General features: G+C 52.7%; 1 protein-coding gene across 1 annotated transcript in view; it reads right to left on the bottom strand.

Annotated features, from left to right (window-relative positions):
• KCNN1 (potassium calcium-activated channel subfamily N member 1) overlaps positions 1–12,041 on the bottom strand; it is a 76,060-nt gene that overhangs the window by 44,740 nt on the left and 19,279 nt on the right. Inside the window, exon 2 of the mRNA XM_073324115.2 lies at positions 7,512–7,656. The gene's annotated coding sequence lies outside the window, so the exon portion shown is untranslated. The remainder of the gene's footprint in view (positions 1–7,511; positions 7,657–12,041) is intronic.

Raw genomic sequence — 12,041 nt, 5'->3', positions numbered from 1 at the left:
GAGCCACACTTGTGTTACCGTAGGCCACACGTTGTCTGGCGTTGGCGCCGAGTTCCCACCTCAGGACTGGGTTTTATTAAATGCTGTTTGACTGATGTGCTAGAACAGCTGATTATCCACTCAGCAACGGGCCTCAGGTCCATACACTGCATGGAGCAAGGAAGCATTTGCAACAAGGCCGCCACTCTGGAGTTATTCATAGTAGACGATCATTGTGCTCAGCAGTTATATGGTGCCTGTCACCACAGGAGCTAGGCAGAAGTCACTATCTGTATTTTACAGGTGGGGAAACTGAGGCACAGAGCAGGGAAGTGACTTGCCCAAGTGTTGAGCTGTGCCTAGAAGCCAAGAGTCCTGACTGACATCCCTGTGCCTTAATCTCTAGGCCACACACCCTCCTTAAGCCAAGAAGAGAACCCAGGAGTCCTGACACCCAGTTGTGTGCTCTCCCTAACACACAGCACTCCCTCCATACACTTGTTCTATCTTTGTATTACAGTAACACCTAGAAGGCCCAACTGAGATCAGGACACATAGTGAGAGACAGTCCCCACCCCAAAGATTTATACTGCAGGCAACACACACAAAGGTGGGAGGGGAAACTGAGGCACAGAGCAGGGAAGTGACTTGCCCAAGGTCACCCACCAGACCAGAGGCAGAGCTGGGAACAGAACTCAGGTTTCCTGAGTCCCAGTCCAGGGCCTCTAACCCTTTGCACAGCATTGCCTTCCACAACTGAAACACCCATGAGACAGCAGCTGGTTAAATGCATCTGCTGTGGGTCCTGCAGCTGCTGGGTCATGTTATATAATAAACTCTGCACCTTAGACCCAATTCTTGGCTCCTCAGCAATCAAGTTAATTGGAAAAGCCCCCACTGGGTGAAGGCGCTGCCACTGGTTTCCTGCCCTGTATAAACGCGGCCCCAGCTCGGCTCAGCACGCTTCTCTTCTCTATCTCCAGACACAGATTGCACTCGGGCCACTCTACTAATTACAAAGCGCTTAGAACAAAGGGAGGTCGGCGCTGGGGGCTGTGTCCCCAGACATACCGGAGGAGCCTCCCCGAGCTGCTGACACAGGCCCACAGGCTGAGCCTTGGTGCCTGAGCCCTTCAGGCTCCATTCAAACCAAGGGAGGATCCGGCCCGTTGCTCAGCACCTCGTTAACGAGCCTTTAAATGGGGACTGAGGACAGGCAACGGAGTGAGACGGCAGCTGCTCTGTGCTGCCTCTTGGCTTTAGCGGGCGCCCTTCCGCACCAGCTTCCCACCAAGGAGCTGGGAGCGCCTTTTGGGCATGGGCTAGGCAGGGATTACCTTGCATTGTACCGATGGGGAAACTGAGGCCCAAAGAGGGACGTGGCTTGGCCAAGGTCACGCAACAACTGGTAAGAGCAGAGCAACCCTGACCCTGAAAGGGAAAGAGCCCACGCCCTTTCCTTTCATTGGCTATGGGAGGCGTTTCCGCTGTGCTTTTAGCTTCTGTGTCATTCCTCACATAGCTTTCGTGGAGGGCGGGTTAGTGGGGCAGGTGGAGTCAGGACTCCTGGGTTCTACTCCCAGCTGGCAGGAGAACACGGGTTAGAGGGAATAACGGGCGATTTGGAATCTCGCTGCCCCGGTTCTGTCCCCGACTCACTGCGCGACCTTCAGCCACGCGTCTCCTGCCCTCATTGCCCTGTTTGCTCACCTGATGCTAACGGGTGCCGCCCCCCCCCCCGCCCAGGCCTGGGGCTTTTATTGTTTATTGAGTTGGGGGGAGGGGGTTGTTATGTGGTCTTTGGGATGCGCTTTGCCAGCCTCGGTGAAAGTCACAGAACTGCAAAGCATCAGGCTGTCCTTCTAAAAAACTCCCCTGCCTCTGAACTCCCCATGGAGATCAGAGGATCCAGGCAGCAGTTCTGATCCTGAAAACCCTTTTCCCCCCTGCCAGGAGCCTTCCCTCACACAAGCACCCTGCCAGAGCCAGGCAGCTGAGCAAAGAAAGGCTTGCAGGATCAGGACCATATATCAGAGCTCCTCCATTGTAGATACAGACACACCTCCCTAGGAGAGGGGTGTCTATGACAGAGCACGACACAAACACACACATCCCACCCCTTCTTAAGGGCAGACTGCAAAGCCTCTTCCTAGTTTACCAACTTCCCTGGGGCTGTGATTGGCAGGGGTGGGGGGGAAGAGTGGGCCAGGGATGCTTATTTGGGAGCAAAAGAGTCTTTTTATAGACCCTGTCACTTTGAGATCCAGATGCAACGTTGGATGCATTTCGGACTTGACTTTGGAGTGGATGCATTTTATTGCAGGAAATACTCAAATTACATAAATCAAGAGCTGGACACGCGGCACTGTCATGGGACGAGTGGTGAACCCCACGGCTGTCACTGGAGGGGCCGGTCCCTTCCCTAGGATCCCAGCTTTCTTGTTCAATACTGCCTGCCTCCATTCGCGTGGTTGTAGCCTCCCTTCACACCCCAGGTGACAGGCTGGTCCCCCAGTTATAATAGATTAGAAGGCCTCTCTCAGCAAACAAATGCTGCTGAGGACAAGTCACGAAGCCTGGATCTGCAGCCGTACAAACGTTACTTATCAGGGCTTTTTAAAACCTCCCACCATCCCCATATAAGCAGTTATCAAATATTCTCAGGCCACGACTGGTCCCTTAGCTGAACAAAATCAAAAAGGGTAGATTTTGATCCCTTACCCCTGCATCAGTCTGGGCCAGATCCTCATCTGGTTTAAATCAGGAGAGCATCACTGACAGCAAGAGAGTGATGCTGATTTGTAACAAGTGGGGATCTGGGCCCACTGATTTAATCAGAACTAGGGCTGATTTACCTCAGCTGATCTGGACCATTTATGGAAAGACACCATCACTTTTTTGGGGGAAGGGGCAGGCCAGTAGGAAGGGTATTAAAAGTAAAGGGTGTCATTCAAAGATCCTGCAAAACAGCGCAGGATTTCCCTTGCTCTAGAAAGACAATTTCCTGCATCGGGCAGAACTGACCGATACTGATAAAACACGACATTTAATCAAACAGTTTTCCAAAATTTGATTCTCCCCCTTCCTGGACCTGTTTCGGAGTCCACTTCCCCAGCGCTGCTCTGATTCATCTCCCAGCCCATGATGGAGGCAGCGAGGACACGAGTGTGACATTTCTATTTTCCTTTCCCTTTATCCTAAGTCCCCACCACCACTCCTCCCTCCAGTCGCTGGGATCTACAGCTGCTGGTGACAGACAATTTTAAATGCACATTGCTGCTAATTCTATAAACTCAGTGGGTGCAGAGAGAGAGAGAGAAAGAGAGAGAGAGAGAGAGGCCTCTTCCTTTCATATCCATATAAATTGACTTGGCACGAGCAATTCAATGGCTTTTGCACACCTTTTCTGCAAGCCCGGTTTGGGAAATACTGTCCAGCTACTACAGTGTTCTAGGGTTGGATGGCTGGACTTCACTGCAGAAACACTGAACCGTTTAGCTAGCCAAGTCAATACCTACATGGAGATGCAGCTGTTTGCAGACACTAAACTTGCTAACCCATCTTTACATGGCTAAGGCTGCCCGGCCACACTTCCACTCCATTAGGAAGTGACGTTATGGTAAAAAAGCAAACTAGCTGTTACTCTGGAAAAGCTTCAAACTCCTTCTAATAGAAGACATTACTCGCAACACGTGACTTCTAATATTAAAGTCTTGGATCCCTTTTGAGAAGTTATAAAAGGCAAAAGCACAAAGATAACGCATGAACGGTTTGTCTATTTTGTTTTTTCAATCTCTCTGGTGAATTATCAGGGATCTTTTATCCTCTGTAGAAAACCTTGCAATCAATCAATAGGTTAATTAAAAAAGAGAAAACTCTGATGGTCCAGCTGAGATAAAACAAGACATGAACACCTTAGTTGGATGTAAAGGCCTGATTTAAACTCACTGAATTCAATGGGCGTTGGATCAAGCCCAGATATATTGAGTGAGATTTTCAAAGGAGCATAAAAGGAGTTGGGTGCTCCCTATCCATTGGAATTCCATGGAACGTATGCACCTAATTCACTTAGGTTCCTACTGAAAACTCCAGCCTTTACTTTGGGTAGTTCTCTGAGCCTCTGCATAGATCGATACACACACACAAGCTATCCTCACCTCTGTCTGCCACAGCTACTAATTCCCTTTGATTGAACGGGTCTCTGCCCAATGCCAGGGATATTAGAAAGTTCAGACTGAAGAACGCTCCCCTCATTCTAAGCCCTCTGCTCATTCAAGGTTTACTGAACACCAGCGTGAGGAGGATCAGAGAAATGTTCAGGAGCCATAAGTCAGCAGACCCTCGGCAGGTGAGGCTACCGGCCGTTTATTTCCATTTCCCCTACCCCAGGGTGTGAGCTTTTGGGACTCACCCAGAGATGGAATCAAACAGCACTTTAGCTACAATTGACAGGAAACTAACCAGCCAACCAGAAATCAGAATCGGGTGAAACTCAAGGTTAAGGGAAGAGACTGGGAGTGACAAGGACAGGGATTCTTACCCATCTCCAAGCCAGGGCCCCTTTCTCCACATAGGGATCACCCTCCTCCCATCCACCCGCGGTCTATCTGGGACCCCGCCCCCCTTTTCCCATTTAGCACTGCAGGAAGAGCAGGGTGGGCGTGGCCCCCTGACACCTGTGGGATTGTGACCCCCAGGTTGAGAACTGCTCCATAAGGCCATAGTAACAGAGAGAATTTCACACCCTTACAAACAAAATTATCCCTGAATCATTCCTTGGGCCCAATCTCACAGACCCCCACGGACCGTTCAGTCTCAGAGAAGGACAAAACCCTGCGCTGAATTTGTAGCCACTTTCAAGAATCCCTCTCCCTCCCGAAAATTCAGCATCACATCCTTCAGCTCAGAAAGAAGCAGGGCTCAGCACCCAGACCTGATGGACGAGCCCACCCCCAATACCCTCTGCAAGGCCAGGACTTCACTTCCACAAGATGATGCGGGGAGGGAAGAAGGCAAAGTTTGAGCCTGTCATCAAAATGCTCTAGACCCAGCAGTTCAGGCCAGGGGGGACCCCGACAGTTCTATGGGATTCCAGCAGCCTCATTAGGTTTTCGGGGGTGGGAAAGAAACATATCCAGGTTTCCTATGAAGGTATATATCTATCCCCCCTTCCTAACCACACAGAAAGGAATCAGGTATTTAACACAACCCCGGTACCTACATTTTCCTTGGTAAGTCCCAGGCTCTTCAGACAAAGATCTGCTAGCAGCCAAGCATCATTAAAATGCTCCCCCCCCCTTGACTGGGTCCATCGGGTTTTCTCTCTCCCCACTTCACTAATCTCTCCTCTGCCAGCTGCAATTAGCTGGACTCGGAGAGCAGGGCTGCTCGCAAATCCTCCCTCCCCCCGTCCAGTGGTGCATTGTGTGAGCTTTACAAACCAAACACACACACACACACACACTCACACACCAGGGGGACCAAACTGCACTGCACAATGACACTGGGCGAGGAGGAGCTAAGAGGAGCACGGGGGGAAAGTGCACAGTCCCCAGAGAAAACACTCACACAGAGTCGCTAGAACACACACACACATCACACACACACACACACACGAAAACACACACAGAGAGTGACTCGAACACACAAACAAACACACACACACTAGCAAAAACAAACACACACACACTAGAAAACACACACACACACAGAGTCGCTAGAACACACACACACATCACACACAGACACACTAGAAAACACACACACAGAGTGACTCGAACACACAAACACAAACACACACACACTAGAAAACACACACACAGAGTGACTCGAACACACAAACACAAACACACACACACTAGAAAACACACAGACACACAGTCTCTGGAACACACACACACATCACACACAGACACACTAGAAAACACACACACAGAGTGACTCGAACACACAAACACAAACACACACACACTAGAAAACACACAGACACACAGTCTCTGGAACACACACACACACACACGCCCCTACCTGCTGCTCTGGGGGGCCCTGGGACCCGCAGCGCCGCGACGCGCAGGAGCCGCCGGCGCCGGGGAAGTTTGCGAGCCGCTGGCGCGGCCGCGGGCTCGGAGCTCGCCGCCCCGCCTCGCCCCGGGCTCGCTGCGGACAGCGGCAGCGCTGCGGTGCGGGCTCCAGCCGGCGCGGCGGCTGGCTCTCCCCGGGCGGCAGGCGCAGCGGCGGCACAGGCGGGCGGGGGGCGCGCCGCGGCTGGGCGGGGGGCTGCCGCACGCGAGCCCGCTCCTCCGCTCCGCAGCCGGGCTGCGCACCCCGCGGGAGGCGGCAGCCGCCCGGGGCGGGGGGCGGCTTCGCGGCGCGGCGGCGGGGGCGGGGGCGCCCCCCCGGGTCGTGGGCTCGCGGGGGCAGGGGCTGGGCTGCGGGGCTGCGGCGGGGAAGCGCTGCCGGCGGCGGGCGCCCCGCGGCGGGCTGGTGGCGCAGGGCGGCGGGCGAGCGCTCGCCGGGGCTCCAGCGCCGGGCAGATCCCGGCCGCCGCGGGGGCTGGCGCGGGTGGTGCTGAAGGACAGCTCCCTGCCAGCGCCGCGGCATGGCCGGCCCGCCCCGCTCGCGCCGCCGCGGCTCCCCGGGGCGCTGGGGGAGCCCGGGCGGCGCGCCTGATTGGTGGGCTCGGCCAGAACGAGCCGCAGGACGCACCCCCACCCTGCTCCCTCCTCCCCTGCTGAGGCTCAGAGCCACGCCCACATTGGCGGAGGGAAATGTTCCCTGCCCATGGCCTGGGGAGAGGGGGGTGGGGGGGGGTGGGGGGGGTGGTGTGTGTGGGGAGGGGTGTGGGGAGGGGGGTGTGGGTGTGTGTGGGGGGGGGAGTGGGGGGGTGTGGGGAGGGGTGTGTGGGTGTGTGGGGAGGGGTGTGGGGGGGGGTGTGGGGAGGGGTGTGTGTGTGGGGGTGTGTGTGGGGGGGGGTGGTGTGTGTGGGGAGGGGTGTGGGGGGGGTGTGGGGAGGGGGGTGTCGGTGTGTGTGTGGGGGGGGTGTGGGGAGGGGTGTGTGTGGGGGGGTGTGTGTGGGGGTGGGGGTGGTGTGTGTGGGGAGGGGTGTGGGGGGGGTGTGGGGAGGGGGGTGTCGGTGTGGGGGTGTGTGTGGGGGGGTGTGTGTGTGGGGAGGGGTGTGTGTGTGGGGAGGGGTGTGGGGGGGTGTGCGTGTGTCTGAGCTGCCCCCCCCCACAACCCTGCAGCTGCAAGGACAGGGCAGCCCAGATGGAACCAGCCCAGTCCCAGAGAGCAGCCTGGGGGAGCCCTTCCTGGCCCCTTCACCCCACCCATCATCTCAGTGCTCCCCCCCTCCCCCCAGCTCCTTGGGCAGATGAAGCAGGCAGGGGCCTCAGGGCCCGCCTTGCCCTCTGCTCAGGAAAAGGGAGCCCCTCCATTGAAACCGAAACCGAAACGCACCCCAGAGGAGACCAATGGATCTTAAGGAGCCCCAACCTCTGCACACCGCAGCCTGGCCTTGGCCTCCTGCGCCTTACCTGCTCCGTGCCAAGGGGGCCCGGCTGGAATCAGCCCCTTGCTTTTAGCACCCCCGGGGCGTGTCTGCGTGGGGATGGGGTGCGGCGGTTCTAGCGAGGGCTCTTGCTCTGTCTGTCTCCTGGGGACATTGGGTTCCCTAAACACCTGGGGGGAGAGCAAAACAGAAGTCATCAGTGTGGAAGAGCTACAACAGACTCACGCAAACAGCCAGCCCAGAGCTACCCACAATGTCACACTAAAGATATGACTTGATACCAGTGTAGGTAAACTGGTGCAACTTTGGGGCCTTGTCTACACTAGAAAGTTGAATCACTTTAACTTTCCCTGTATACTTAAAGCGGTGCAACCTGCCCTAGTGTGGATGCAGTTATACTGACTTGTACTAGGATAGCTATTCCCACATGGCAAGGGGCATAAGGGTTACTGACCGAAGGCACCTTTATACCAATGTAACTGCGTCCACATTAGGGATCAGACTGGTATAAATCATCAGTAAAAATCACTCCCAACCTGCCATGGTTCTACTGGTACAGAATCTGTGTGCAGAGCCACTGAATGCAGCATCATAGGGTTAGACACATCCTGTAAGGCTCATGTTCGGTGGGACTTTGTGGCTCAAGTGTTCTCTGGAATAATTAGTAGCACCTTGAAAGAGAAACTGAAAAACTTTTTACGTGACAAGACGGGAGTTTAAGATTCTGTTTTTCTCTTGCAATAATTAATGACTCAAATTTAAAGGCCAGATGGCCCATTATGATCAGCTAATCTGACTTCCTGCCTAACACAGGGCACAAAATTTCAGCCTGTCATTCCTGCACCATGTGGCTGAGTTGGAGCATGTCTTTTCGAAAGATTCAATCTTCATTTAAAAGGGTATAAGTGGTGGAAGTCCTCTACTTACGGGGCAAGGAGAGCTAATTATGGATGAGATCCAGAAGGCTGAGAGGTTTAATGCGTATGGTGCTTCAGATTTCACTGAAAAGGTTAATGGTGACCAGATACTCAACACAAGTAATATTAACAAGGAGGAAAGACCACAAGTGGAAATGGGTTAAAGAATATAGATAAATGAGACGTATTCAAGTCAGCAGGTCCGGATGAATTTCACCGTAGGATACTTAAGGAACTAGCTGAAGCAATCTCGAAACCATTAGCAATTATCTTTGCGACCCCTTGGAGGACAGATGAGGTCCCAGGGGACTGGAGAAGGACAAACATTGCACTTATCTTTAAAATAGGGAACAAAGAGGAACCCGAGAATTATAGACCAGTCATCTTAACTTTGATACCTGGAAAGATACTGGGATAAATTAGAAAGCAATCAGTTTGTAAGCACCTAGAAGATAATGGGGTTCTAAGGAAAAAATCATGCCAAACCAAACCAATTTCCTTCTTTGATGGATTACTGGCCTAGTGGACGGCGGGGGGAGTAGGAGACGTGATATCTCTTGATTCTAGTCAGGCTTTTGACACAGTCCCACATGACTGTCTCATAAACAAACTAGGGAAATATGGTCTAGATGAAAACAGAAGATGGGTCCACAAGTGGTTGAAAGAATGTACTGAGAGAGTAATTATCAATGGTTCACCGAGTGGGGTACCACAGGGATCAGTCCTGGGTCCAGATCTATTCAATATTTTCATTAATAACTTGGATCATTGAGTGGAGAGTATGCTTATAACATTTGCAGATGACACCAAGCTAGGAGGGGTTGGCAAGCACTTTGGAGGACAGGATTAGAATTCAAATGACCTTGACAATGTGGAGAATTGGTCTGAAATCATCAAGATGAAAATCAATACAGACAAATGTAAAGTACTACACACAAGTAGGAAAAATCAAATGTACAACTACAAAATGGGGAATAACTGGCGAGGTGACAATACAACTGAAAAGGGTCTGGATCACAAAGTGAATGAGAGTCAGCAATGTGATGCAGTGATCATTGTGGGGTGTATCGGCAGGCGTGGCATATGTAAGACACTGGAGGTAATTGTCCTGCTCTACTCAGCCCTGGTGAGGCCTCAGCTGGAGCACTGCGTTTGGTTCTGGGCATCACACCTTCAGAAAGATGGGGACAAACTGGAGAGAGTCCAGAGGAGAGCTACTAAAATGATCGAAGGGTTAGAAACCCTGAGCTCGGAGGAAACCATTTAAAAGCTGGGTATGTGCATTCCTGAGAAGAGAAGGGGAGGGGTCTGATAAGACTCTTCAGCTCTATTAAGGGCTGTTATAAAGAGGACAGCGAGCAATTGTTCTCCCTGTCCACAGAAGATCGGGATAAATCTGCAGCAAGGAAGATTTAACTTAGATATTAGGACAACCTTTCTAACTCTCAGGGTAGTTAAGCTCTGGAACATCACTGGAGGTTTTTAAGAACAGGTTGGACAAAAACCTGCTAAGGCTGGTCTAGGTGTACTTGGTCCTGCCTCGGTACAGAGGGCTGGACTTGATGATCTGTCAGGGTCCCTTCCAACTCTACATTTCTGCGATTCTGTGGAGAATCCACCCATCCCTAGGTAAGTCGTTCCAATGCTTAATTCCCCTCCTTGTTAAAAACCGAGTTCTTATTTCAACCATTCTTTCCTCGCTCACATTAGTGGAAATCAGGAATGATTCCACTGCAGCATATAAGGTTATACCAGTATAAAACTGGTGTAAGCAAGAGGATCAGGACCATTGGTTTTGGTCTGGATCTATGTATGTTGCACCATCAAAGGCCTTAGTAAATAAAATAAAGATAAGACCAGTTAGTTTCCCCTGGAATCACTTTTTTTAATAAAATACTGCAAATTCTGGACAATTTAGCCTCAAGTTTGAAAACTTCCCCCAAGCGTACAAACAAACACAATGCAAATTTGTAACAAAACCCCCAAACCAGATACACCTAGGATGACTGAAAGGGGGTGCTAGGAATACTTGGGGGCATGAGGCATAAAGGGGTGCTAGGAATATTTTGCATGGCCCTGGCCATCTTGAGGAAGGATGGAGTTGTGAAGGCCCAGCATGAGGAGCCAGGAACCTGGATTCTATTCAGCTGGGACGTGCCAGGGGAGTGGGAGAATACCCTGCCTGACGTGTGGCTTTCCTAGGGCACACCTGCTGTGTCTGATCATTTGGCCCAGACCAAGGGGTGCAGCTGCCTTCTCGAATGATAGCGTGTTTCCCTTCCTCGTAAAGCGAAAGCATCTGGGCTGGGGGCGGGGGCTGGGGGGCACTGTTCTCTGGGGCAGAGGCAATGCCATGAACAAGCAGCCTGCTATTCTGTTCCAGGTGAGAGCAGCACCGTCAGAACAGAAGAGGATATTTTACTACCTGTGGAGGGCAAGCACCCAGCCATTGAGTATTATATATGGGGATGCTGGCAAGGCTCCAGAGCCAGATCATTTTCTCTCCATTGTGCCAAATTTATTGCACAAAAATGGTCTCCAATTTCTTTTTAATATTTTGATGGGGAGGAAAAATGACACTGGCAGACTGACTAGGAAGGACACGTCCTTAGAGCAGGACTCACCCAGCCAGAGAGGGGAGGCCTGATCCCTCATCGCTCCAAGCCTTGGCCACCCATTGATACCCAGGCTAAGAAGGTGCAAACTGCTCCCAGATCAGAGTGGTCATGCTCCCTTTGCACTGGTGCAAACAATTGCGTGATGTGCAAGGGCAGCGGGGAAACAGGCCTCAATCTCTGAGAAGGTTTGGATTCACGTTAATTGAAAGCAGGACCTTTAAGAAGTGTGGGGCCCGTTTGCCTTGCAAATGCACACGATTGCTGGATGGATTGCAGCAGGGCCTAGAGGCTCCAATTAGCTGCCACACCCCCAGACCCTCCCCAGTGGTCGGTGCTGTACACACAGGCAATGAAAGGCAGTCCCCTGCCCCCCCTCCCCACAAAGAGTTTGCCATCTGGTCTGTTCTCACTGCAGGGTTAACTCCACTCAGGTGTTAGCCCAGCCCAAGTGAGAGCAGCCTCCTGCTGAAATAACACTGGGGTTGCACAGAGAGGCTGTGTCAGCCGCTGATGCATTGTGCTCACTTGAGCTGTAGCTTGGACCCATGCCCGGCCGGCCAACTGCTGGTAAAAGCACCACCGTGCTGGAGTGAAGGGTTTGGTTTGTGTGTGGACGGGATTCGAGCTGGAGCTGGAACCTGAGCTCACTCCGCAGTGAAGACAAGCCCTAGGTGAATCACACGGCACAGCGGGGGTGTGGGTGTGGGGGGGGTGCACCACAGAGATGGGGAGGAGGGAGGGTGACAGGGACACTGCTCTCACTAAGCGCAGTGGCTCCCGCTTTGAATCTGCCTGTCCCCATCACTCCTGCCGCTCGCTTTGGGGCATCCACCTGTTATGCTTCCCAATTCACTCAGGCCTTGTCTTCCCACTGTCCAGCATCACTGGCCAGGACTTCCTGCGTTCTATTCATTAGCAGGGACGATCCACAAGACATCACACCCCTCCGCCTCCACTCTGCATCCCACCGAGCTGCCCCATCTTCACTATGGCCTGGACATGCCTCAGGAGGAGGAGCTG

This window comes from Lepidochelys kempii, chromosome 25 (assembly GCF_965140285.1).
Source record: "Lepidochelys kempii isolate rLepKem1 chromosome 25, rLepKem1.hap1, whole genome shotgun sequence".
Lineage (NCBI taxonomy): Eukaryota > Metazoa > Chordata > Testudines > Cheloniidae > Lepidochelys > Lepidochelys kempii.
Note: the sequence above shows the minus strand (reverse complement) of the source record. Positions and strands in the feature narration are given on the sequence as shown.